The sequence below is a fragment of the Hyaena hyaena genome, unplaced genomic scaffold, assembly GCF_003009895.1.
Source record: "Hyaena hyaena isolate Hyena2069 unplaced genomic scaffold, ASM300989v1 scaffold_1085, whole genome shotgun sequence".
In the NCBI taxonomy this organism is placed as follows: Eukaryota; Metazoa; Chordata; class Mammalia; order Carnivora; family Hyaenidae; genus Hyaena; species Hyaena hyaena.
In genome coordinates, this window is record NW_024081718.1 from 451,521 (window position 1) to 478,239 (window position 26,719).

Sequence of the window (26,719 nt, forward strand, 5' to 3'; positions counted from 1 at the left end):
GAATTGAGATCATACCATGAACACTTTCAGACCACAATGCTATGAAACTCGAAATCAACCACAGGAAAAAGTCTGGAAAACCTCCAAAAACATGGAGGTTAAAGAAAACCCTACTAAAGAATGAATGGGCCAATCAGGCAATTAGAGAAGAAGTTAAAAAATATATGGAAACACATGAAAATAAAAATACAACAAGGCAAACTCTATGGGATAAGGCAAAGGCAGTCCTAAGAGGAAAGCACATTACACTCCAGGCCTGTTTCAACAAATTAGAAAAAGCACAAGTACAAAACCTAACAGCTCACCTAAAGGAACTAGAAGGAGAGCAACAAGAATACCCCAAGCCCAGTAGGAGAAGAGAATAATAAAAATCAGGGCAGAAATAAACAATATAGAATCTAAAAAAAACCAGTTGAACAGATCAATGAAACCAAGAGTTGGTTTTTTGAAAAATAAACAAAATTGACAGATCTTTAGCCAGGCTTCTCAAAAAGAAAAGAGAGAGCACCAAAACAGACAAAATCATGAACGAAAATGGACTTATTACAACCAATCCCTCAAAAATATAAGCAATTATCAAGGAATATTATGAAAGTTATATGCCAACAAACTGGACAACTTAGAAGAAATGGACAAGTTCTTAAACACACACTAACTACCAAAATTCACACAGGAAGAGATAGAAAATCTGAACAGACCCATAACTAGTGAAGAAATCGAATCAGTTATCAAAAACCTCCCAACAAATAAGAGCCCTGGGCCCAAGCGCTTCCCTGGGGAAATTTGCCAGACGTTTAAATCAGAGTTAATGCCCATTATTCTCAAGCTATTCCAAAAATTAGAAATCGAAGGAAAACTTCCAGACTCATTCTATGAAGCCAGTATCACTTTGATTCCCAAGCCACACAGAGACCCAGCAAACAAAGAGAACTGCCGGCCAATACCCTTGATGAATACAGATGCAAAAATCCTCAACAAGATACTTGCAAATCGAATCCAACAGCACATAAAAAGAATTATCCACCATGATCAAGTGGGATTCATTCCTGGGTTACAGGGCTGATTCAATATTTGAAAATCAATCAATGTGATACATCACATTAACAAAAGAAAAGATAAAAAGCATATGATCCTGTCGATAGATGCAGAAAAACATTTGACAAAATACAGCATCCCTTCTTAATAAAGACCCTCAAGAAAGTCGGGATAGAAGGAAGTTACTTAAACATCATAAAAGTCATCTATGAGAAGCCCTGAGTTAACATCATCCTCATTGGGGTAAAACTGAGAGCTTTCCCCCCCCGAAATCAAGAACATGACAGGGATGTCCACTCTCACCACTGTTGTTTAACATAGTGTTGGAAATCCTAGCATCAGCAATCACACAACAAAAGGAAATAAAAGGCATAAGAATTGGCAAAGAAGTCAAACTTTCACTTTTCTCAGATGACATGATACTCTACATAGAAAATCCAACAGACACCACCAGAAGCCTACTAGAACTGATCCAAGAATTCAGCAAAGTTGCAGGGTACAATATCAACATACAGAAATTGGTTGCATTTTTATACACCAGTAATGAAGCAACAGAAAGAGAAATCAAGAAACTGATCCCATTCACAATTGCACAAAAAACCCTAAAATACCTAGGAATAAACCTAACCTAAGATATAGGAGATCTTTATGATGAAAACTATAGGAAACTTATGAATGAAATTGAAGAAGACCCAACGAAATGGAAAAACAGTCCATGCTTATGGATAGGAAGAATAAGTCTTGTTAAAATGTCATTACTACCCAAAGAAATCTACACATTCAATGCAATCTCAATCAAAATTGCACCAGCATTCTTCTCAAAGATAGAACAAAATATCCTAAAATTTGTATGGAACCACAAAAGACTTCGAATAGCCAAAGTAATATTGAAGAAGAAAAACAAATGGAAGGCATCACCATCCCAGACTTTAGCCTCTACTACATAGCTGTAATCATCAAGACAGTATGGTATTGGCACAAAAACAGACACATAGACCAATAGAGAACTCAGAAATGGACCCATAAATGTATGGCCAACTAATCTTTGACAAAGCAGGAAAGAGTATGCAATGGAAAAAAGACAGCCTCTTTAACAGATGGTGCTGGGAGAACTGGACAGCAACATGCAGAAGAATGAAACTAGAGGGGGCGCCTGGGTGGCTTAGTCGGTTAAGCGCCCGACTTTCGCTTAGGTCACGATCTCGCGGTTCGTGGGTTCGAGCCCCGCGTCGGGCTCTGTGCTGACTGCCGGCTCAGAGCCTGGAGCCTGTTTCAATCTGTGACTCCCTCTCTCTCTGACCCTCCCCTGCTCATGCTGTCTCTCTCTCTCTCTCTCCTAGAAATAAATAAAACATTTAAAAAAAAAAAAAAAAAAAAAAAAAGAAGAATGAAACTAGATCAATTTCTCACACCATACACAATCCCAATCCCTGATTGGGATTCTCTCTCTCCTTCGCTCTCTGCCTGCCCCTTCCTTCTCCTGCTCATGCTCTATCTCTTAAAATAAACTTTAAAAAAGATATAAACTATTTCATGTGCTGGTTAATAATTAATTATTATATTTAATGTTTTAAACACATCAGAGTAGAGCAATATGCGAAGCATGGTGGTAAAATATACAGACAGGGAGACAAAGTGAAAAGACGTCAGTGTATAAACTTAGTGACTTATGAACACAGTATTCAAATAACATTGAATAAAATTCAATATTAAATAACATTAGGGATTCTCACAACAGGGAAATTGAGAAAATTCAAGAGTTTTGACTGTAATGCTTTTAATACAGAGGATGTGGAGTTCATTGGACACTAATAAAATTTTAGATGGCTAGCATACTCACACATACAGCAGTTGAAGCCAACACGAGAATGTATTCATAATGAGATTACCTTAAATATTTGAATTTATGACAGTGTTCAGGGCAGCAAGACACACCCATATCATTGAACTATGTGTGTATTTGTTAGTTTTATGTTTCAAAACCCAGTTATTTAATCAAATGCTAATTTAGAAATTCTGTAGATATGATTAAATAATCAGTTGACTTCAAGTAAAGGAAATTATTCTAGATAAACTGCATGGGCGTGATTCAATCAATTACAAGTTAAACTGCAGTTTTCCTTAAGAAATCTGACCTATGGATAGCAACTTACAGTCTGGAGTCTAAGTGTTCCTGCCTACCCTTCCTGGAGGCCTGCCCTATAGATTTCAGACTTGCTTCTCCAGCCCCTACAATCTCATAAGTTTATCCTCCACAATAAATACCTTAATGTAAATATCCTGCAGCTTGTTTCTCTGATAAAACCCTGACTAATACAGTGCCACGTGTTTCTGTGATAAGAATGATGGAGTGGTGTCTGTGTGTGTGCATGTGCATGTGTGAATATGGATGTATCTTCATTCACACACATCATACTCATCATACTGAGAAATTATTAACAAAGCTTTTATGTTTTGTGAAGTTCAGGGCTGGGCTATGAGCTAGAGTAAATATAAATTTAGTCTTCTTATCTCCATAATACACACAAGTTGAGGGTTTGTCAATATTCCAGTAGAGTCTTTTGAACATTTATCAGTCAGCATTGGCAGTTTTGACAGGCAAACTACTTGCTGAATGCCAAATGCAAAAGCACACAGTTGCCATTCTTAGACAGGTTATTACTTTGAAATGATTATTATTTAAGATAACTTCCTCCATATATTTAATTCAGACTCTCTACCATCTCAATTTTGAAGTGCTTTGATGTAAATTTTATCTGCATGCAGTATATGTAATATTAGTGCTTTTAATAAGAAGATTTTTGTATTCAAAGTATTTTTGATTATTCTTAAGACATCGAGGTATGAGATATACTACAATCTGTTTATATAGATGTCGCATTAGTTCTTTAACATGCCAAATGGAAATTCTTACCGTTGATGATTACATAGGCATAAAACATTTTTCTTAAAATATTTCTCCAAAATCCATTCCAAGTGTCATTTTAAATCAAAATTCAAACAATGTCAAGATTTTTCAATAATCAGGCTACAGATTTGGGGGTTTTTTGGTCTACGAGTAGAAAAAGCTCACAGCAAATTTTATTGAAAAGAGAGTTATAGAAAAAAAGACAAGACAACTGCAGGCACGCATACACACATACATAGAATGGAACTATCTCTACATCATTACATATGCATTGGCTTGATTCACCCTTGTTATGAGTTTGTATTCTTAAGCGAAAGATGAGAATAAACTCATCAACTAGTGAAAAAGTACATTTGCATGATATCAAATCCTGTAACTCATTAGAGTTTTCTTCATCAACTCATCTGAATAAGATATGATGATGATGATGATGCTGATGATGCTGATGATGATGTTGATGAAAATGAAGATATAAGACAGCAATAACTATTTTTGCATAGTAAGGCTAGTCTATAAGAGTATACTCCAAATAGATGGAACGGAAACATTTACTCCACATGATTTATTTATCTACACAGCTGCATGATGTTGATGGGAATGAGGAATGCCAATTTTATTGTTTGTTCATAATTTTAGGGCTGCCTCTGGTGATTGGAGCCCCAGTTTGATTTTCCCCCAAGCAAACTAGGATGGAATGTACTCAAAGATAAAGCGAAAGAACAATGGAAGATTTCTCAGCATAATTCAGAACTAAATTCATTTCTAAATAACTACTACCTGAAATGATATTGGTGAGCTTTATAAAGGAAAAAAATAATAAAACAAAAAAAATGTACATAAGAAAACAATCAATGTTTCTAATAAAAATATGAATTACTATACTGTGTAATGAAAAATTTAAAAATACATATATATAGTTGTGTAGGAAATGTATAGAGAATTTTTTTGTATAGAGAATTTTTTAAAGATGGCTTTATTTAAATCAATATCAATTGCCATACTTTAAAACCAGGAATTCACAAAATGCTAAGTATTTGCAATAGAAAATTGTAATCATCATCTACATCACAATAATTACGCAGATTGTAAGTCTACACTATGTCTTACTATATTTTAAACTAAATTGAATAAACAGACTGAAGAACAAACTAAAGTCAATAAACAGAAAGAGTTTAATTATCCCCTGTCCCCAAATAACAAGAAACAATAAATTCAGCAATATGCTTGGGTAGATGGGTAAGGGGAATGGCAGAATGGGTGAAAGAAGAGGAGAGTTGAGATTAGTTACCAACTCCTCACGGCAAAGATAGAGCATAAATATGGTCTTACATTCAGAAGGATGATGAGGACTTTACTCCACTAATAAATCTTTGCTCTATGTTAGTGATAGCCATCAGAAAATTCTTAAAAGATGCTTCAAGCAAGGGTTCTGGAGCAACTTGGAGAAGAGTGCAAACCTGAATTCCAAGCAAGGGCAGATCTGGGAGTGTTCCCTGGGACAGGGTGAAGACCAGATACCTCTATCAGCTGAACAGCATTTCACAATAGGACATTGGACCTTGAAGGATTCTGTTGACCAAGAAAGAATTCACTAAAACTTTAAACAAACAAGCATTTATTTAGGCCAGTAGAATTGCAATTTGGAAACATGGATTTAGGTAGGAGCCTGAATTATGTCCCAAGGAAGAGAAAAGGGACAGAGTCATAAGGGAGAAAGTTTAAAAGTATAGTTTTGTGTAGGTCCTCTATGCAAAACAAGGATTAAAATAAGGTCAATTGGGATTGGCTGGGTTAATGCGCAGATGAGGGACTAAAGCTTGTTAAACCTGAATGGCTTCTTTACAAGTGAAGAATTTGGATGTTCTAGTTGCCACGGTGAGGAGGAAGTCAAGTCCATGGTGAGGGCTCATGGCTAGTTTAAGGGTTCAAAAAGTTCAAAGCTCTTCTAATGAGGACATACTTAAGTTCCTCCTCCTCAACGGCCTTCCCGCCTGATTATTAAGAGACTCTTCTCTAGCCTTGCTTGCTCTCTTTTGAAATCTCTTTTTATAATTCTCTTGGACCTAATGAGTAGTTTGGTTTTCTCCTAAATACATACCTAAAATAAGCAGTGGTGCTTTAGGAAAAAGATGCATGTCAAATTTAAAGAACTGGAGTTTCATTCTCATTAGAACACAGATCTGCTTTGTGACCTTAGGCAAGGCAAGCCCTAGCAATCTTGTCCCTCAACAAATGGTGAGAAGCAGTTACAAAATTTGTCATTCAATGACACTACTGTGAAGATTCTAAATGCTTACTAGCAGAAAAATAAATGCCTTTAAAAAGAGATGGAATTACACTTCGAGACCTAGGCAAAACAGAGACTTTGGCATTTCTCTCAAAGCAATTACAGAAATTTCAAATTTTAACTTCTTTCAGTTCAAAATATTCATTTACCACACAACTAATACACGTTTTCTGTAGAAAAATAGAAAATACAAACAAAAATAAATTCACAAGAAATTCTAACACACAGAGCTACTTATTTTCATATATGTGTGCACATGTAATTATGTATATGCATGCACATTTATGTACAATATATTTTTTATTTCACTATATGCTTTAATAGTATTGTGTAATATATATTTTATATATGAAAAGATGTAATGTAAGCATAGCTTAAGGAACAATAATGAAAAAAATTCTTGTGACCCTTTCATTAAGCTTAAAAGTAGAAACATCTGTGTCTATAAACTGGTAAATGGCAGAGCTAAGTCCTTCCAAATATATCCTTATCTTGAGAAATACATGGTTTACCCTTTGCATTTCATACATATTTGAGAATCAGCTTATCACATCTTATAAAAAAACTCTACTAAAGTCATATTGGAAATAATTTTGTATCTAATATTTATAATATTGAGTCTTCCTGTTTAAAATGTGATATAACTGTCCACTTGTTCTACTTTGAAATTTTGAATATTTTATTTTTTCTCTCAAGATTTTGAACTTTGTCTAGGACTTATTTTTATTTTTAGCTACTGTAAATGTACTTATTTTAATTAAACATTTTATGTTGAGATGTTTATGGCCTCACATGCTATTATACTGAAATAATAAAGATTTCATGTGTTTTTTGCCAAATTATCCTTAATGCCAAATAAAGAGGAGTCAAGATACCTCACCATAAAGCATCCCCATGTCACGGTTTCCCAGCTTCGTCTAATTCATAACTTTGGCCAACCACTAACATGTTCTTCCATTTTTATAATTCTGTAATTTCAAGAATATTATATAAATAGAATCACATACTATATAAATCTCTGGGGTTATAACAGTTGCGTGTTTAATTTTATAAGAAACCGCCAAAACTTTTCTGATGACTGCACCATTTTTTATTCCCAGTATCAAAGGACGAGTGATTCCAGTATCTCTGCACCCGCGCCAGCATTTGCTGCTGACAACATTTTGTATTTTAGCCATCCTAATAGTAATATAGTGATGTCTCAGTGTGGTTTTAATTTTCATTCCCCGAATGGCTAAGAGAGTTGAACATTTATTCATGCCCTTATTTATCATCTGCAGTCTCTCCACTGAAATGTCTCTTCATATCTCCTACCTATTTTATAGTTGGATTTTTGGCTTTACTCTGGAGTTTTGAAGAGTTTATATATTTTCAATACTAGTCCTCTGTCAGATATGTGGTTTGCAATTTTTTTCTCCCAGTTATAGCTTATCCTTTTATTCTATTAACAGGGCTTTGTGGAGCAAAAGTTTTTAATTTTGATGCAGTCCAATTTATCAATTTTTCTTGTTATGGATCATGATGTTGGTGTCAAGTCTAAGAACTCTGCCTGAGTTCTTGATCTTGATGATTTTCTCCCTTTTTCCCCTACAAATTTGTGATAAAGTGGAAGGCTCCATTTTTGATGTTTGAATGCTGATAATTTTCAGACACACCACATCCATTTCTCCCTATGCTCCAGATCTGGGTAAGCAGTTTAAAAAGACCAGATGTTCCCTCCTTTGGCACTGAAATTTCAATCATACATCCACTTGCCTGGACCATGTGTGAGAATCTGCACCCCAGCACAATTTCCTAACATAATATATCTCAAGGGAGTAGTCCCTCCTTGCCACTTCCAGTCACTTTAGACCTGCACGGAAGCCTTCCCTGAGATGAATAGAAAGCTTGATTATGTGAGTATAAAACTCTACAATTTCTTCATGTGTGTAAGTAGCATTATTAGTCTGGACATCTAAACTAAATTTTAGGAAGGAAATTGTAGTGGCTTATATTATGTGTCAATCTGGCTAGGTCACAGTTCCCAGATATTTTGGTCAAATGTGTCTAGAGTTGCTGTGAAAGCATGTGTGGTTTATTTTTTTTTCTATGACATTCACATTTAATCAATAGATTTTGAGTAAAGAAGACTATCATCCATCAGGTGTGTGGCCATTATCAACTGGTTAGTTGAAGGCCTTAAGTAAAAAACTGATCTCCCCTAAGAGGAGGCTACTCAGACTGCACACTACCTTCAACCTCAAGCTACAACTCGTGCCTGCAGCCTGTGGATTTGTCCTACACATCATGGACTCGTTAGCCTCCTCAATCAAGTGAGTTAATTCCATTAAATAAATCTCTGTATTTCTCTCTTCATTCCTCTTCTTCTGCCCCCCATCTCTATTGGTTCTATGTCTCAGGAAAGCTCTGGATACTATAAAGTACAAAGGTCCATACGTTTATATATGAGTAACTTCAACAAAATTTTATAGCTTTACATTCAGACTTATGATTCATTTTGGGCTCTATTTGTATTAAGCATGAGATTCACTTTCTGGCCTATGTGTGTTCAGGTGCTCCCACCATTTATTCAAAAGGCTATTCTTTTACTACATTTGCATCTTAGTTAAAATCTAGTTGGACATATTTGCATGGATTTATTATTGAATTTCTTATTTTGTGTCATTTTGGTATGTTCTCATTTCTACACCAATGTCATAGTTTCCTCATCTATTAAGGCATGTAGTAGAGTTTCATGTGAAGTAGAATGATCCTTCCATTTTATCCCTCTTTTTCAAGATTATTTTAGTTATTCTAGGACCTATACTTCGTCACATACACTTTAGAATAAGTGTTGATATTTATAAAATACCTCCATAAAATTTTAATGGAATTATATTAAATCTATAGAACAAGTTGAGGTTGATCAATATCTTTCCTGAATCTTCAATTTTAGGGACATGATAAGTCTATTTATTGACATCTTCTTCAATTTCTCTCATCAACATTTTATAATTTTCAGCATCTAGATTCCACATTTTGTTGTTTATTATAAATTTTCCATTTTCTCTAAAGTGAATGCAAATGGTACTGTGTTTTTGTGTTTTTACTTCATTGTTAGTATACAGATATAAAAGTAATTCTTGCATGTGTTTTGTGGTTTGTGAACATTCTTCTGTAATTGTGTATTTTATCTGATTTTCTTATATATACAGATTTATTTTGACTACTGTTTTTTTAATCTACCAAGCTTGCAAAGTCTTCTAATTCAAATAATGTTTAAATAATTGGGGAGAAATTTTCTATGTAAACAATCTGGTCATTTGCAAATATGACAAGTTTTTTGTCTTTCCCATTTTTACACTATTATTTTCCTATTTTTATACTCTTTCTATTTTTTTCTACCTAGCTAATATGTATAGGCACCAATACACATTCAAACTGTTTAAAAGAATTGATAATCCAGGCATTCATGTTTTGATTGCTTTTTGATAATAGTTTCAGCATTTTATTATTATTTCTAATGTCATTATTGACTTTGTTTAAGGAATTCTTGTCTATTTCTTATTTTAAAAATTCTTTTGTATGTCTTGTTTGTTGAATTTTGTTAAGAAGTTCTATATTATTTCTAGTTTGTACATATTTTTAGCTATAAAATTTTGGATTTTGTGAAATGTTATGTTTGCAACTATGGACATGATCATATGTTTTTTCTTCTTTAAATGTTATTGTAGCTAATTACTTCAGTCTTTTTCTGATATTTGGTTAAGCTTGCATTCCTGGAATAAACTTTCTCATGGTATATTATCTTTTTAAAAATTGCTGTATTTTCAGGGCGCCTGGGTGACTTAGTCGGTTGAGCGTCCGACTTTCGCTTAGGTCATGATCTCTCGGTTTGTGGGTTCGAGCCCCACGACGGGCTCTGTGTTGACTGCCAGTTCAGAGCCTGGAGCCTGTTTCAGTCTGTGACCCCCTCTCTCTCTGACCCTCCCCTCCTCATGCTGTCTCTCTCTCCTAGAAATAAATAAAAATAAAAAAAATTGTTGTATTTTCTAATTCTTTGTTTGGGGTATTCCATATGTCCAGGAGCAGGCTAAATATGTAAACCCCTCCTTTTTTATTAGTCCTTACTTGGTTTCAAAATTAAGGTTTTATTATTCTCATAAAATACTTTGGAAGTGTATTTTTATTTTTCTCTATTCTAAAGGAATTTGTATAAATTTAACTTATCTGCTTGTTGAATACTTAGTAGAATATCCTATAAAGCCATTTAGGGAACACTAAAATTTAGATTTATTTTGCTTAAATGATTATGATTCCTTTGGGTTTTCTATTTCTTTTAGAGTCAGTTCTGACATATTACATATTTCTACAAATGTAAATCTCCAAGTAATTAAAAAAATTATTGACAAAAAGTATCCATCAATTCTTTTTATTAACTAGAGAACTTTGAATTATTATATAATATACATACAGAAAAGTGCATAAAGCATAAATATAATTTAATAATTTCCCAAAGCACACACTGTATATTCAAAACCTACATAAAGATAAAGAATGTTTCCAGCACCTCAGAGGCTTACAACTATAAATCCTCCTTCCTAGAAAACTTTATTACTCTAAATTTTGTGGTTATCACTTATTTTTCCCCATATACTCTTAACACCTAATTAAGAATTGTTCATCATTACAACTTAGTGATGTTTGTTTTTGAACCCTATATAAATAGGATCATACACTATATTTATCTCTGGCTTTTTTTGTTCAATATTAGCTTTGAGAGATTCAACCATATTTTTGGGTGCTGTAGTACTTCACAGTATTTCATTCATTCTCAATTCTGTATAGGATTATATTTTATGATTTTGCATAATCTGTTTATCCATTCAAATGTTGATCACAATTTGAGGTTTAGTTTTGGGGTTTTATTGACAGTGTTTAAATATTTTGTGTCAAGGAGAATTAAGTTGATTCTTAGTTTTGTCAACTTACTAGTTTTTTGAGTTTAATTGGTCACTTAATTTCTCTAAGCTATTCCATAAAATAGCTTATTTTATTTATTTCATTATTCAGACTGATTAAATAAGATAACATAATGTAAGATAATATTCTTTTTCATTATTATAATGTAGTGTCTTCTTTTATGCACTTACAAAGTGTATTATCTTTTGAAGATTTTTGAAAGTTTTTCTCTTTAAAGAACTTTAAAAATATGTATGTCAATATTATGATGTTTGGTTCATAAGGGAGTCTGCAATATAAATATGATCACCAAGGGGCGCCTGGGTGGCTCAGTCGGTTGAGTATCCAACTTCAGTTCAGGTCATGATCTCGCGGTTCATGAGTTCTAGCCCTGAGTCAGGCTCTGTGCTGACAAGCTGAGAGCCTAGAGTCTATTTCAGATGCTGTGTCTCCTTCTTTCTCTGTCTTCCCCTGCTCATTCTCTGTTTTCCTTGCTCTTGAAAAGAAAGTAAAAAAAATAAACAAATAAACAAACAAATAAATAAAATCACTTATTTCCAACTTACGTATCACTTTTCAAATGACTACAAAGTTACCCACACTTTTTACTTTTTCATTAGTTTTAAATGTTGCTAGAATATGACAATTACATGTTTGAAGATATTTCTTCTCTTTTAGAGTTACAGGTATGTAATTCTTCAGATCTTTTCTAGGTTTTTGAAATCCATTTTTCTGTAATTACATTTACCTGTCTATCTCTGAATAGTTTTCCTTTCTTTTGGAATCCCTGTGTACCTCTAAATCTCTTTCACTCCACCTCTTCGCCATCACACAAAACAAAAATGTAATCTCAGTAAAAATGCTGCATAGTCTTTGTAAATGTAAATGTAAGACTAGGCCCCTAGATCTAGAGTGACCACGTAGCTCAGTTATTTGGGATAATCCCCATTTATTTCTGCTGACCAGAGTTATTATGAATAATGCTTTTACTACTCAAATCTTCCAGTTTGAACAATAAATTACAGGATTACCCTACCTAGTCTTCATTTCAACATTTTGTTGTTGACAAACCTACTATTTTACTAGCTGACATAAAATGGCTACTAACCTCCTATGTCCTCTTGCTGTCTGAGATAAGTCTGGAATAATCGTTTTGATTCTATACTCCAACACACTAAAAAGTAATTAAGTTCGTCAAGAATCTAATGAGATAAGTCAGAGGTTTTATTATCCTAGTAAGAAAATGAATCACAGAGGAGCTGAGTGACTGTTGGCCAAGTTTAAAGTAGAAGAGAAGATGAATATCCTGATTTCTGATTTTTAGTTCCCTGCTCTTTCTACTAAAGATCAAGTAACACATATAACATTTGAAAATAATTGGCTGAATGAGTAGTCATTGTGCAGATCTGAGATAAAAGCTATACTTAAAGAACAAAGAAAAGATAATTCTCAACCATTAAGGCTTGGGTGAATGAATTATATTCTGTAGCACAAGCAGAATTATCAGTACATTTTCCATTTTTTAAATATTTACATTTGGTAACAGTATAAGATTGAAAAAGATCTTGGAGTCCAAATTGGCTACTCTAAAAGAAGGCTGCACTTACTTATGCTAATGTTAGTGAACATATGTTATGATTCAATAGAATGTTTGATTAAGCAGAGTTACCTTTCCATTAATTTATTGATTTTACCCATCGTCCTGTGTGCTACAGGACCAGTTTGAGGCATTTCTACCATCCCTTGCTCCATGTTCTGCCTCCTTAAATCCCAAGCCATACTTCCTTCATTTTCACCCAGTGTACTTTGTTATTATGATCTCTGTGAAGATATTCCCCTGTTTGGCACCTTATGCTTCTGTTCCTCTTTAGTTTTTTATTCCTTCAAGTTGGCTATTTGCCAAACAAAAAAATGTAGGAGGTTTTGCTTCCATACTTAGCTGATGATAGGAAATCTGCACCCCTATAAAACTGGACTATATGTGTCACAAAAGTTACCCTGACATGATTTATTAGGGGCACATATCATTTGAAAGGTGAAACATATAGGAGTAAAGCCTAGAGTTGCCAGATAAAATGCAGGATGCATAGTTAAATTGAATTTTAGATAAAGAACAAATAATTTTCAGTATGTCTCAAATATTGCATGAGACATACATATGTGAAAAAATCACTTATTGTTTATCTTAATTTCAAATTTACCTAGGTGTCCTGTATTTTTCTTTGTTAAATCTGACAACTCCAGAGAGATGTAAGGTTGTTAAAGTGCTCATAATGCTACCTTTGTTTGTGGAATAGAAGATTAAAATTTCTCAACACAAAAGTTAGTATAGTGGAGATGGGCAATTATCTTTTTTCTTCCTTTTCTTCTTTTCCCCTCTTTTCTTATTCCCCTTTGTCCCATTTTTTCCATTCTCCATCTCTCAGAAATAATAGTAATAGTGATAGTAATAGTCATAGTAACAGTAACAGTAATAGTGGTGGTAGTAACAGTAGCTGCAGCAGTACTAATATTACTAATATTAATAATGCCTCCCTTTGTATACTTTCAGATGTACTTGATTGTTAATGATTTAGTGATTTTTCCCCATATATATATTAGAATTGGGGGGCAAGGAAAAATAATCACAGAAATGTATTTAACATTTCTTTGTTTAGACCTATTCTTCCTGTAAAACTAAAACTTAAGTAGGGCAGGCAAAATGAAGTTGCGACATAAACCAGATTAATTCAGAGACCAGAGCTTGCTACTAATGATCGAACTTGTACAAGGGCTTCATTTCTTAGATGAGTCACTATACTGTCTTCATTTATTAAGTAAAAGGAATTTAATTAAATGTATTCACTCTGGCAAAGTATGGAGGAAATTAAGCAGACCATTCTTGTACAACTCTATGATGAACTGAAGAAGAAAATTGAGGCAAATGTTAGAAGTTAAACCATTTTTCATTTCCTGGCCTCTATGATTTTAGCAATATAGTTCAAAGTGTATGCAGACCTTAGGTAGCCATGTAATCAATCTTATTTATACTTTTAGTAACGGGGTAGTTCTCTTAAGTGTTTAGTCTTAAGTAATATTTCTAAAACATGAGAATTCTAGTAGATGATTGAGAATCATAATGTGAAACACACTGATGGATTTTGTGCTGCAAAGACAGAGTGATTTTTAAATGTTTATTTTTTATTTTTAAGAGAGGGAGAGAGGGAGTGAAGGAGGGACAGAGAGAAAGGGGGACACAGGAGCTGAAGCGGGCTCCATACTGACAGCAAAGAGCAATGTGGGGCCCTAACTCACCAACCCTGAGATCATGACCTGAGCTGAAGTAGGTACTCAACCAACTGAGCCACCCAGGTGTCCAGGAGAGTTTTAAATGGGAGATGTAAAATATTACTTTTGACAAGACTCATTTTGTTTAGATCTATAATTCTATAATATTTATTACACAAAATGTAAATGTGTCTAGCCTGTAATAAATGTTTTACAACGATTATTTTATTTTTATCTTCCAAAATAGTACCCTTAATATTTGAAGAAAGATTGATCCTAGAATGTATTACCAAGCGACTCAGTGTCACTCAACTGTAGACTAGTAAAGCTAGTATGTAGACATACTTGTGTTTATCTCTGAGGTATAATAAACATACAATAAGCTTCACATGTTTAATGAATACAATTTGAGAAATTTTGATATAGGTATATATCCATAGGAAAAACAATCATCACAATGAAGATAATGCGTATATCCATTACCCACAAACTTTTCCTCATGCTCCTTTGTTAACTGTCCCTCTTACCTCTTCCCACCACCCTTCATATCCTCAGGAGATTGTTGATCTGTTTCACGTCCTATTGATTAATTTGCATTTGCCAGAGTTTTATATAAATGGAATCATACAGTGTGCAGTATCTTTTTTCTGGCCTCTTTCAGCAAAAATATTTATTTTAAGATATATCCATATAATTATGTTGATCAATTCTTTCTCTCTTTCCTCTCTCTTTGTATTGCTAAGCAGTATTGTGTACCATATGGATATACCACAAATGTCTACCCAGAGTCTGTTACCAAATATTTGTGTTGTTTCCAGTTTGGGGCTATTATAAACAAAGTATTAAGAACATTTGAGTGTAAGTCATTTAATGGACACTGTTTTCAGTTTTTCTGAGTGAATCCAAAAGACTAGAATGTCTAGACCACAGACTAGGGGTGTTTTTAATTTAAAAAAATGTTTTAATGTTTATTTCCTTTTTGAGAGACAGATACAGAGAGAGAGAGAGAGAGAGCATGCGCAGGGGAGGGGCAGAGAGAAAGGGAAACCCAGAATCCCAAGCAGGCTCCAGGCTCTGAGCTGTCAGCACAGAACCCAATGCGGGGCTTGAACTCATGAACCATGAGATCATGACTTGAGCCAAGTCAGACGCTTAACCACCTGAGACACTCAGGCACCCATATTTTTAATTTTTAAAAGAATTGCCAAGCTGTTTTTACAAAGTGCTTGTAATGCTCTCCATTTTGACTAACAATGTTTTAGAATTGAAATTGTCGCAGCACTGGGTGGTCAGGCTTTCTGATTTTAGGCATTCAAGTAGGTAGGTAGTTGAGTCATTTACATTTTAATTAGAAAACCCTTAATGACTGACAATGTTGAATAAGCATCTTTACGTGTCCTTTATATGCTATCCATATAAAAATCCATAAAGCATTTTCTTTGGTAAAATAAAATGTCTGTTTGAAGCTTGTTCATCTTTACAGGATTAATTGTGCTTTTTTTAAATTATTGAATTTGGAGGTTTCTTTATATATTCTGACTAAAAATATTTTATCAGACATGTTTTTAAAAGTATCTTTCCCCAAATCTGCAGCTTGTCTTTTCATTCTCTTGGGAGATACTTTCTCAAAATAAAACTCCCCAATTTTGAAAAAGTCCAATTTATTCTTTTTTTAATCTTTCATGTGTCATGCTTTTTGTGTATTTAAGAGATATGTGTCTAACCAAAGCTCACAAATATTTCAGCTAACAGTCTGTTTCTTGATTTGTCTTTCTCTTTTTATTTTTTCCCTTTGCTTGTTTGTTTTGTTTCTTAAATCCCATATATGAGTGAAATCATATGGTATTTGTCCTTCTCTGACTGACTTATTTCACTTAGTATTGCACTCTCAAATTGTATCCATGTTGTTGCAAATGGAAAATTCATTTTTATGGCTGAATTGTGTGTGTGTGTATGTGTGTGTGTGTGTGTGTGTGTATGTATCACAACTTCCTTATTCATTCATCAATTGCTGGACATTTGTGCTATTTCCATATCTTGGTGATTGTACATAATGCTGCTCTAAACAGCATTTGAATTAAGATTCCTTGTTTAAATACTCAGTGGTGTCATCCCCAAAAGCAAGGGAATCAAGAGCAAAAATAAATGATTGGGACCTCATCAAGATTAAAAGCTTCTGCACAGCCAAGGAAACAACCCAGAAAATTAATAGGCAACCAACGGAATGGGAAAAGATAGTTGCAAATGACATATCAGATAAAGGGTTAATATCCAGAATCTATAAGGAACTCACCAAACTCCACACCCGAAAAACAAACAACCCAATGAAGAAATGGGCAGAAGACATGAACAGACACCTCCAAAGAGGACATCCAGATGGCCAACAGACACATGAAACGATGCTCAGCATCCCTCCTCATCAGGGAAATACAAATCAAAACCACACTGAGATACCACCTCACACCAGTCAGAGTGGCTAAAATGAGCAAATCAGAGAACACAAGATGCTGGCGAGGATGTGGAGAAACGGGCACCCTCCTACACTGTTGGTGGGAATGTAAACTGGTACAGCCCCTCTGGAAAACAGTGCGGAGGTTCCTCAGGAAACTAACACTAGAACTCCCCTAGGACCCAGCAATAGCACTGCTAGGAATTTACCCAAGGGATACAGAAATGCTGAGGCATAGGAGCACATGTACCCCAATGTTCATAGCAGCACTCTCCACAATAGCTAAAACATGGAAAGAGCCTAAGTGTCCATCCACGGACGAATGGATCAAGAAGATGTGGTTTATCTATACCATGGACTACTACATGGCAATGAGAAACAATGAAATCTGGCCATGTGTAGCAACATGGATGGACCTTGAGGGTGTTATGCTGAGTGAAATAAGTCAGGCAGAGAAGGACAAATATCATATGTTTGCACGTATAGGAGGATTAGGAGGAACTTGATGGAGGAACAAGGGGGAGAAGAAGAGGGGAAATGGTGGGGGAAAGGGAGAGAGGCAAACCATGAGAGACTCTTGAATGCTGACAAAAACTGAGGACTGATGGATGTGGGGGAGAGGGGGGATGGGCATGGAGGAGGGCACTTTGGGGATGAGCACTGAGTGTTATGTGGAAACTAATTTGACAATAAACTATTTGTAAAAAAAATAAAAAATAAAAAAAATAAATAAAATAAAAATAAATAAATAAACTAAATCTAAAATAAATAAATAAATAAATAAATACTCAGTGGTGTCATTGCTGGATCATGAGGTAGCTCTAACTTTTTGAGGAACATCCATACTGTTCTTCAGAGCGGCTACACCAGTTTGCAGTCCCACTAGGCTTTCTTTTCCTCCACGACCTCACCAACACCTGTTGTTTCTCGTGTTGTTGATCTTAACCACTCTGACAGGTGTGAAGTGATATCTCATTGTAGGGTTTTTTTTTAATGTTTATTTATTTGTTTATTTATATTTTGGGAGACAGAGAGAGACAGAGCATGCAGGGGAGGGGCATAAGAGAGAGAAGGAGACAGGATCTGAAGCAGCCACTAGACTCTGGGGTGTTAGCGCAGAGTCTGACTCGAGGCTAAAACTCATGAACCGTGAGATCATGACCTGAAATGAAGTAGGATGCCTGACCGACCGAGCCACACAGGCGTTCCAATATCTCATTGTAATTTGATATCTATTTTCCTGTGATGGCAAGTGATGATGAGCATCTTTTCATGTGTCAGTTGGCCATTTTACTTCTTCTTTGGAGAAATGTCTGTTCATGTCATCTGCCCATTTTTTAATTGGATTATTTGTTTGGGGGTATGGAGTTTTATTAAGTTTTTTAATGTATTTTGGATACTAACCCTTTTGAATTCCTATTTTAATTACTTGTCTGATGAATGGGTCATTTAGAAGTGCATTATTTAGTCCATAATTTGGGGGCTGTTCCAAACATGTGTCTGTCATTCTAATTTAATACCATTTTAATTTAAAAGCATATTTCTATTGCTTGAATCATTTAAAACTTATTGACAGTTGTTTTATAATTCAGAATATGACCTATTAAGGCAAATGTTTCATGTATACTTGAAAAGAATGTGTGGTCTGTTTTTGTCCAGTAAAGTATTTTAGAAATGTCAGTTAGTTCAGTTTGGCTTATAATGTTGTGCAAATGCATATCTTATGATTATTTGTCTAATCATTTTGCTGATTAGAGAAGATTAAAGAAGATTAGAGAAGATTAAAATTTTTTTTAATGTTTATTTAACTTAGAGAGAGGGTGTATGCATGCAAGGGACAGAGAGAGACAGGGTGACAGAGGATCTGAAGTAGGCTCTAGGCTGACAGCAGAGAGCCTGATATGGGCTCGAAATCACAAACCATGAGATCATGACCTGAGCTGAAGTCGGATGCTTAGCTGACTGAGCCACCTAGGTGCCCCAATTAAGAAAAGATTTTCTAGGGGTCCCTGTGTGGCTCAGTTGGTTGAGTGTACAACTTTGGCTCAGGTTATGATCTCATAGTTCATGGGTCCAAGCCCTGCATTGGGCTCTGTGCTGAACATTTGCTCAGAGCCTGGAGCCTATTTCAGATTCTGTGTCCCTTCTCTTTCTGCCCCTCCTTCACTTGCATTGTCTCACTCGGTCTTTCTAAAATATATAAATGTAAAAATTTTTCAAAAAAAGAGAAGATTTTTTAAAGTTTGTAGATTTGTACACGAAGATTTGTCTATTTCTCCTTGAAATTCTATACATTTTTGCTTCATGTATTTCTAAGTTAAGTTATTATTGGATACACAAACTTTTAGGTTTGTTAAATTTTCTAGATCAGTTTGCCATTTTCTCATTAAATGAATTCCTTTCTTTCTGATAATTTTCTTTCCTCTGAAATATACTTTGTCTGATATTGATAGAACCATTTTACCTCTCTCTTTTTTTAAAAAAAATTCTTTTATTTCTTTTGAGAGCGAGCGAGCACAGAGCAAGAGCAGGGGAGCAGCAGAGAGAGAGAGAGAGAGAGAGAGAGAGAGAGAGAATCCCAAGCATGCTTCACATTACCAGCACAGAGCCTGACATGGGGCTAGGTTCTATGAACCACCAGCTCATGAATGGAGCCAAAATCAAGAGTCAGACCCTTAAATGACTGAGCCACCAAGGTACCCCAATTTAGCTCTCTCTTAATCAATGTTAGGATTATATGTATTTTTTCTTAATTTTATTCTTAAAGTATTTTTTATATTTAAAATTATTTTCTCATAGGATAAATTGAATCCTCCTTTTTCAGTCAATCTGAAAATTTTTGCTTTTTAATTGGTGTGTTTAGAACATTTGTCTTTAACATTATTATTGATACGTTTTAGTGTCAGTTTACCATCTTGCTATTTTCCTCTGATGTCTTCTTTGTTTCTCTTTTCTTCTGTTCTCTATTGAATTAATTATTTAGTTATTATTTTATCTGATCTCTTTTTTCATGTGTGAGCTACAGCTCTTTATTTGTTATATTAGTGGTTTCTTTAGGATTTATAGTATACATCTTTAACATATCACAATACACTTTTACATTATATTATGCTGTTTAATGTATAGTAAAAGAGTCTTATAATAGTATTTTTCCATTTCATCCTTCTCACAGTTTGTGCTATGATTTTCTTACATTTTACTTCCCTCTATCCTATTACCCCAAAATATATTACTATTGCATTTGCTTTAAAAAAAATGATTCTGTTTGTAGGTATTTTAAAAAATAAGAAAAATTCCGCATGTCTACCATTTCCAGTTCTCTTTATCCTGTTGTGTACATCCAGCTTTTCATCTGCCATCCATCCCTTTTACTTGAAGAACTTTTTTTAAAAATTTAGTTATTTATTTTGAGAGAGACAGAGGGAGCATAAGTGGCGGAGGGGCAGCAAGAGAGGGAGAGAGTGAACCCCAAGCAGATTCCTCATTGCCAGCACAGACCCCGATGTGGGGCTTGAACACACGAAGCTGTGAGATCATGACTTGAGCCGAAACCAAGAGTCAGATTCTTAACTGACTGAGCCACCCAGGCTCCCCAAAGAATTTTCGTTAACATCTCTTATAGTGTAGGTCTATAAATGTTCAATTATTCACTTATATATATCTGTAAAAGTGTAGCTTTGAAAGATACTTTTGATGTGTAAAGTTGCCTACATTGAAAATTCTTTTCTTTAAGTACTTTAAAGTTTTTTTTCCCTATTTTTTTTCTAGCTTGTATTGTTTCTGACAAAGAAAAACTACTATTATCTTTATCTTTGTTCATTGGTATGTAATGTGTCTCATTCCTTTTGGAATTTTAATATTTTTTCTTTATCTTATGGTAAATAATTTTCTTATAATGTACACTGTTGTATTCTCTGTGCTTAGATCCATTTAATTTCTTGCATCTGTGGATGGATAGTTGTCACCAAGTTTGGGGGGAAATGTCAGTCATTACCTCTTCAAATAATTTTTCCACTTCTAATTCAGGCACTTCAATTAATATATATCTAACTTCTCGATTAGTCCCATAGTTCACTGAAACTCTGTTCTCTCTATCTTGGCTTCATTTTGAGTAGGTTCTATTGCTATTGTCCGAGTTCATTAAATACTTTTCTGTATGGTCTAATCTACTACTAATGACATCCAGGCCATGTTCATCTTAAATATCAGATCTGAATTTCTAGAAGTTGAGTTTAGGTCTTTTTCTGTGTCTTCTATTTCTTGAATTTTTTCTTTACCTTCTTAAACATATGAAAAACAAGCATAATAACTCTTTTAGTGTCTTTTTGCTCCAATTTTACTATCATTTCTAATTCAGTTTAGAGTGATTAACCTTTCTCCTCATTACAGATAGTATTTCCCTATTTCTTTGCATACTTGGAAATTTTTGTTTGACAGCTCAACATTGTGTATACTAGATGCTGAATCTCTTCATATTATTAAAATGCTATTGAACTGTGTTCTTGAACAAAGTTGTGTCATTTGAAATCAGTTTGCCCCCTTCAAGTTTTGCATATAAGGTTTGTTATGTAAGATCAAAGCAATATTTAAATGCTTATTAGCATGCTAAATAATGCTTCATAAGTTATCAAGCTTTCTACTCTGACTGCTTGAAACAGGCAATATCCCCAGTTTTTTTGATGTCCCATGTGCTTTTTATTTAATTCTCTCTTTCTTGTCTTTAGTATTTTCCTCATCTGCATTAGTTAATCTCTACTCAGCCAAGTATTTCAGATGGATCCTCTGAAGGTCTCTAGGTTTTCCTTCTTTATGTAGGTCTTTCTAGGCAGTTACCCTGAGCACAAATTTCCTTGGACTCTCAACTCAGGAAGACCCTGGACTCTAACTGGATTCCTCTCTCAAGAAAAACAACCTGGAAAATTCCTCCAGCAGTAAGATGTGACAATCACAGAGCACAGTAAGATGTGACAATCACAGAGCACACCTCATTTATTTATCATATGTTAGAGATCACTAGCCATTGTTGGATGATGTAGAATATCTTGAAAGTCATCGTAACATATATAATTGCTTTGATTTTTAGTTGTTTCATGCAAAAGAGTAAATGTGGTTCCTCTTAATCCATGTTGGATTGAAATGGAAGTCTTTGTGAGGCCAGTGTAAAATTTTTACATTAGGGCAATTTGAGCTATCTATTTAAGAAGGTGTAGCATTGTCATACGAAAAGCATACAATTGAAGGCAAAACTTAAGCATATCATGTGCACATGTGGTTTTGTGTTTTAGCTTTAGTAAAAGCTCTCAGAATTTATTTTTATATTTAGGGGAGTTTTTGTTTCATAACTTGTCATCCTTCAAAAAAGAACAAAACAAAATAAATCGTTTCCTTATATTGACCTTGTATCATCTATTTAAAGTGACTCTGTGCCACAGAGAAATGATGACTTGTTTTGTAATTAGCCAATTTTTTATCCATGCTATTATAACAAAAACAGCACCTTAATGGAAATACTATATGAGCATCATTTTATTAAAATATTATTAAAAGTGAGGGGTCCCTGGATGGCTGTTGGTTAAGCATCCAACTTCGGCTCAGGTTATGAACTCACGGTAGTTTGTGGTTTCTAGCCCTGCATCGAGTTCTGTGCTGACAGCTTGCTCAGAGCCTGGAGTCTGCTTCAGATTCTGTGTCTCCTTTTCTACCCCTCCCCTTCCCATGCTCTGTCTCTCTCTGTCTCTCAAAAATAGATAAATGTAAAAATTTTTAGAAATATTTTTAAAAGTGTACTTTTATGTTCATTTTCATATTAACAGTTATAATTTATGACATATATTCAAAGCCCAAGACTTCAGTTTCCACAGTAAACAGATAATTAATAAGTGATTATTTGTAATAAGGTCCTCCGTGGTTTTTCAATAGGTGAGAAGAAAAACTGAAATAACTGTTTGCATAAAGAAAGTTAAAAACAAATAAGCAAAGACAATAAACCTATTACTTGGGATCTTTCTAAGTAGGACAAGACCTTAAACTATTGAGGCAAGTCCCCATATAAACCAACTCGCAAATATCTGAGATATTGTCCACGTTCTACTTTGTTTGCATCTCCACATTCTTGGAGGGGATAAGGGAATTAAGACAAGTATCTGGATAATTCAGAAAAGAATTATAGGCCATGTTAACCGTTGTTAGTTAAGAGTTTCACATGGCACTTATAAAGCAAAAGGCCCATGGCAGACTAAAGTGGGAGATGAGGGCAATTATTTGATTTTTCACAATTAGGAAAGTAATGTTTCTACTGTTACCTTCTCTTTATAGGAAAACTAATGTATTTTAAAGTAACAGAAGGGAATTTATTTATGAGGTTGGTAATGGAGATGTGCTACTTTATTGACTTAGTTATCACAATAGAATTCTTAAAACTTTCTCTGATGAATTGGCATCATATAGCAGTGGAAGTTTGCTATAATGGGTGTGACATATCAGGTTTGAAAAGTATGAATAAAACAGTAATTCTAAAGACAATGGAATTGTATGACTTTTGTTAAATTCCATTGATATTCTAGATTTTTAAAAAATTACAAAAAGCTGACTAATTAGTAGGCAACTGAAAACCCCCTATGAAATCCAGAAGATCTCCTTGGTAGCATAATCTTCAAGAGAAAAACAGAGAAAGCTGCTTATCAGCATCAGAATTTAAATGTAAGAACTACTAAGGTCCAAGAAATGTAAAGGCATATCAGTTATGCCAAAGCCACAGCCTTGGTTGAGAAAGAATGGACAGTGAATATATGGGATAGGATCATTTGGATTAATCTCACACAATGTTGAATCCTTAGATTTTCCTGAACTCTGAGCCTATGGAAGTGACCTGTCCTCTCTTTCTTATTTTTAAAATTTCTTTTGTTTTTTATTTGTTTGTCTATTGATTTATTTTTATTTAGATTCATTTTAGTTGATACATAGTGTTGGTTTCAGGAGTAGAATTTAGTGTTTCAGCACTTACATAAAATGCCCCGTGCTCATCCCAACAAGTGCCCTCTTTAATGCTCGCCACCCATTTAGCCCATCTCCCCACTCACACCCCCCTCCATCAACCCTCAGTTTGCTCTCCATACTTACGGAAAGTTAATTCAGAACTCCTCTCTCTGCTTTCCCTGATTGCTGCCTCTCCCACTACAATAAAAGACAACACAGTCTTCCCTTGTGATCTGCCATCACCTCTCCTGTTGACTAGGTATAAATTTAGTATTTACTAAGACTAATTTACAGCAATATGACCCAGTCCAATATGTGTTAGTTCTGAAAACATAGGAAAAAGACTACTCCAAAGAAGCTGCAAGATCAAGTCAACATGTCCTGGCAGGATATGAGGGAACACAAATGTAATTATGTTCTAATTGCTTAAGCAAGTAAAACCAAGGGATTGGACAAGTGAAACTATTGGGAGCATTCTCCTGATATATAGGATTTACCTACCTCCCAAGAAATCAAAGAGATGGTGGGGACGCTTACTAAGATGGTTCCTAGAAGCAGAAGAAAAGAAAATCCCCGTGTAGAGTAAGGTAGAATGCTTAACTGGGGCACCTGGGTGGCTCAGTCAGCTAAGCGTCCAGTTCTCGGTTTGAGCTGGGAATTTACCAAGAAACTCAGTGTTGGCTGCTTTCTACAAGCCATAGCTGATGGCATAAGAGATTATACAAGTAGATTCCCAGATAAGAATGGGAATGGTTGAAAAAATGGAAGCCATGTGGTAATGATACCACCAGTCTTATCCAAAAGGATATTGTTTATAGACAATTATATACATTATTGAACATTGAGGAAAATGTAGTGAAAGATACCTAGATTTGTACAATTGTTTGAATATAGACAAATAAATATTCTGGGGAGAGATATGTCTGTAAGTCAGAAGAGTAAAACAGAATCTCTAGCTTCCTAGACATGCCTGCCTTATGAAGCCCAGAAGGTATAGAAACATGAAAGTATTCATGGAACACTATTGCTCAATTAGTATGTAGCTATAAATTTGGCAATTGTATTGTTTGTTATTTCTCTCATAAAAGATCAGAAACTATATTTATAAACAAACAACATTATACATTTATTCTCCTTACCTTTGTCATACTATAGTCAGAATATAGTATAGTTGGGGGTGTTCCACAGAAAATTATGTGTATCCATTATAATGACATCATGCTAACTAGGTCAGTGATCAAAAAAGCTATAGTACACTGGAGACCTTAGAAAAATACCTAGAAAGTAGAGAGTAAACTCTTTTCCTTCCACTGAAACTTTTGGTGTCACCATGGGCTGCTGCCTTTTCCCGGTTTTACCAGTAGTGTAAGAACGAGTTGTATCCAACGTCCTGCTTCTGCAGAAATATCCCTGATGCCAAGATCCACATTTTTGACCTTGGGCCGAAGAAGGCAAAAGTGGATGACTTCCCACTATGTGGCCACATGGTGTCAACTGAATATGAGCAGTTCTCCTCTGAAGCCTTGGAGACTAGTTGTGCCAATAAGTACATGGTGAAAAGCTGTGGCAAAGACAGTTTTCACATCTGAGGGCAGCTCCACCTCTTTCATGTCATCTGTATCAATAAGATGTTGTTCTGTGCTGGAGCTGACAGGCTCCAGGCAGGTATTTGGGGGGCTTTTGGAATCCCCAGTGTACAGCGGCCAGGGTCCACATTGGCCAAGTCATCATGTCCATCAGTACCAAGTTGTAGAACAAGAAGCAGGTGATTGAGCCCCTACAGGGGCCAAGTTCAAGTTCCCTGGCCACCAGAAGACCCACATTTCCAAGAAATGGGGCTTTCCTAAGTTTAATGCAGATGAATTTGAAGACATGGTGGCTGAAAAGTGGCTCATCCCAGATGGTTGTGGGATCTAATACATCCCTAATCAGTGGCCCCTTGAACAAATGGCAGGCTCTGTACTCATGAGAACCTTGGTACTGCCCCTCTCTATTCATGCCCACCAAATAAAAAAAGAAAGAAAGAAAAGAAAAGAAAAGAAAAGAAAAGAAAAGAAAAGAAAAGAAAAGAAAAGAAAGAAAAGAAAGAAAAGAAAAGAAAAGAAAAGTAGATAAAAGAAAATACTGAAAAAAGAAAAGAAAAGAGAAAGTAGAGTGTAACCACTGCAAATTTTTATGTCTGCCACAACAGCAAAGTGTTAGGTGGTTAAGGGGAGGCCAGAATATCCCATTCAGAACCAAATACAAATTATTGCATCTTGCACCTCACACCATGACAAAAGAAACATAACCCCTATTATGTTTCTTTGGGTTCCACAGCTAGTATATGCCGTGCCTGGGAATATCGCACCCACCATACACTGTGTGATATGAAAGCCTATCAGCTTTGATAGGTCCTAGAACAGAAATGGATTAGAGAACATGTCCAGCCACTTAAGTGATATACCCCAGCAGATCCTGAGCGATTAGAAATGTCAATGTTGGGGTGCCTGGGCGACTCAGTCAGTTGGGCATCTGGCTTTGGCTCAGGTCATGATTTCATGGTTTCTGAATTCAATCCCCATGTGGGGCTCTGTGCTGACAGCTCAGAACCTGGAGCTTGCTTCGGATTCTGTGTCTCCCTCTCTCACTAGCCCTCCCCTGCTATACTCTGTCTCTCTCTTTCTCTCAAAAATAAAATTTAAAAATAAAAAAAAAAGAAATATCAGTGTTAAGAAACAGTGCTATGTGGAGTTTATGGCAAGTCTGTCAAGTTCCACTAGGAAAATCAAAAGGTCAACTTCTGGTATTAGATTAAAACTATGTCACCTTCAGGGGAGAATTTTACTCTGCATTGTTTAAAACAAGTCCTGGCATG

General features: G+C 35.0%; 1 pseudogene; it reads left to right on the plus strand.

The window, feature by feature from the left end:
* Positions 1 to 25,779, plus strand: part of LOC120223992 — a 60,220-nt pseudogene extending 34,441 nt beyond the window's left edge.
* The last annotated feature ends 940 nt before the right edge of the window (positions 25,780 to 26,719 follow it).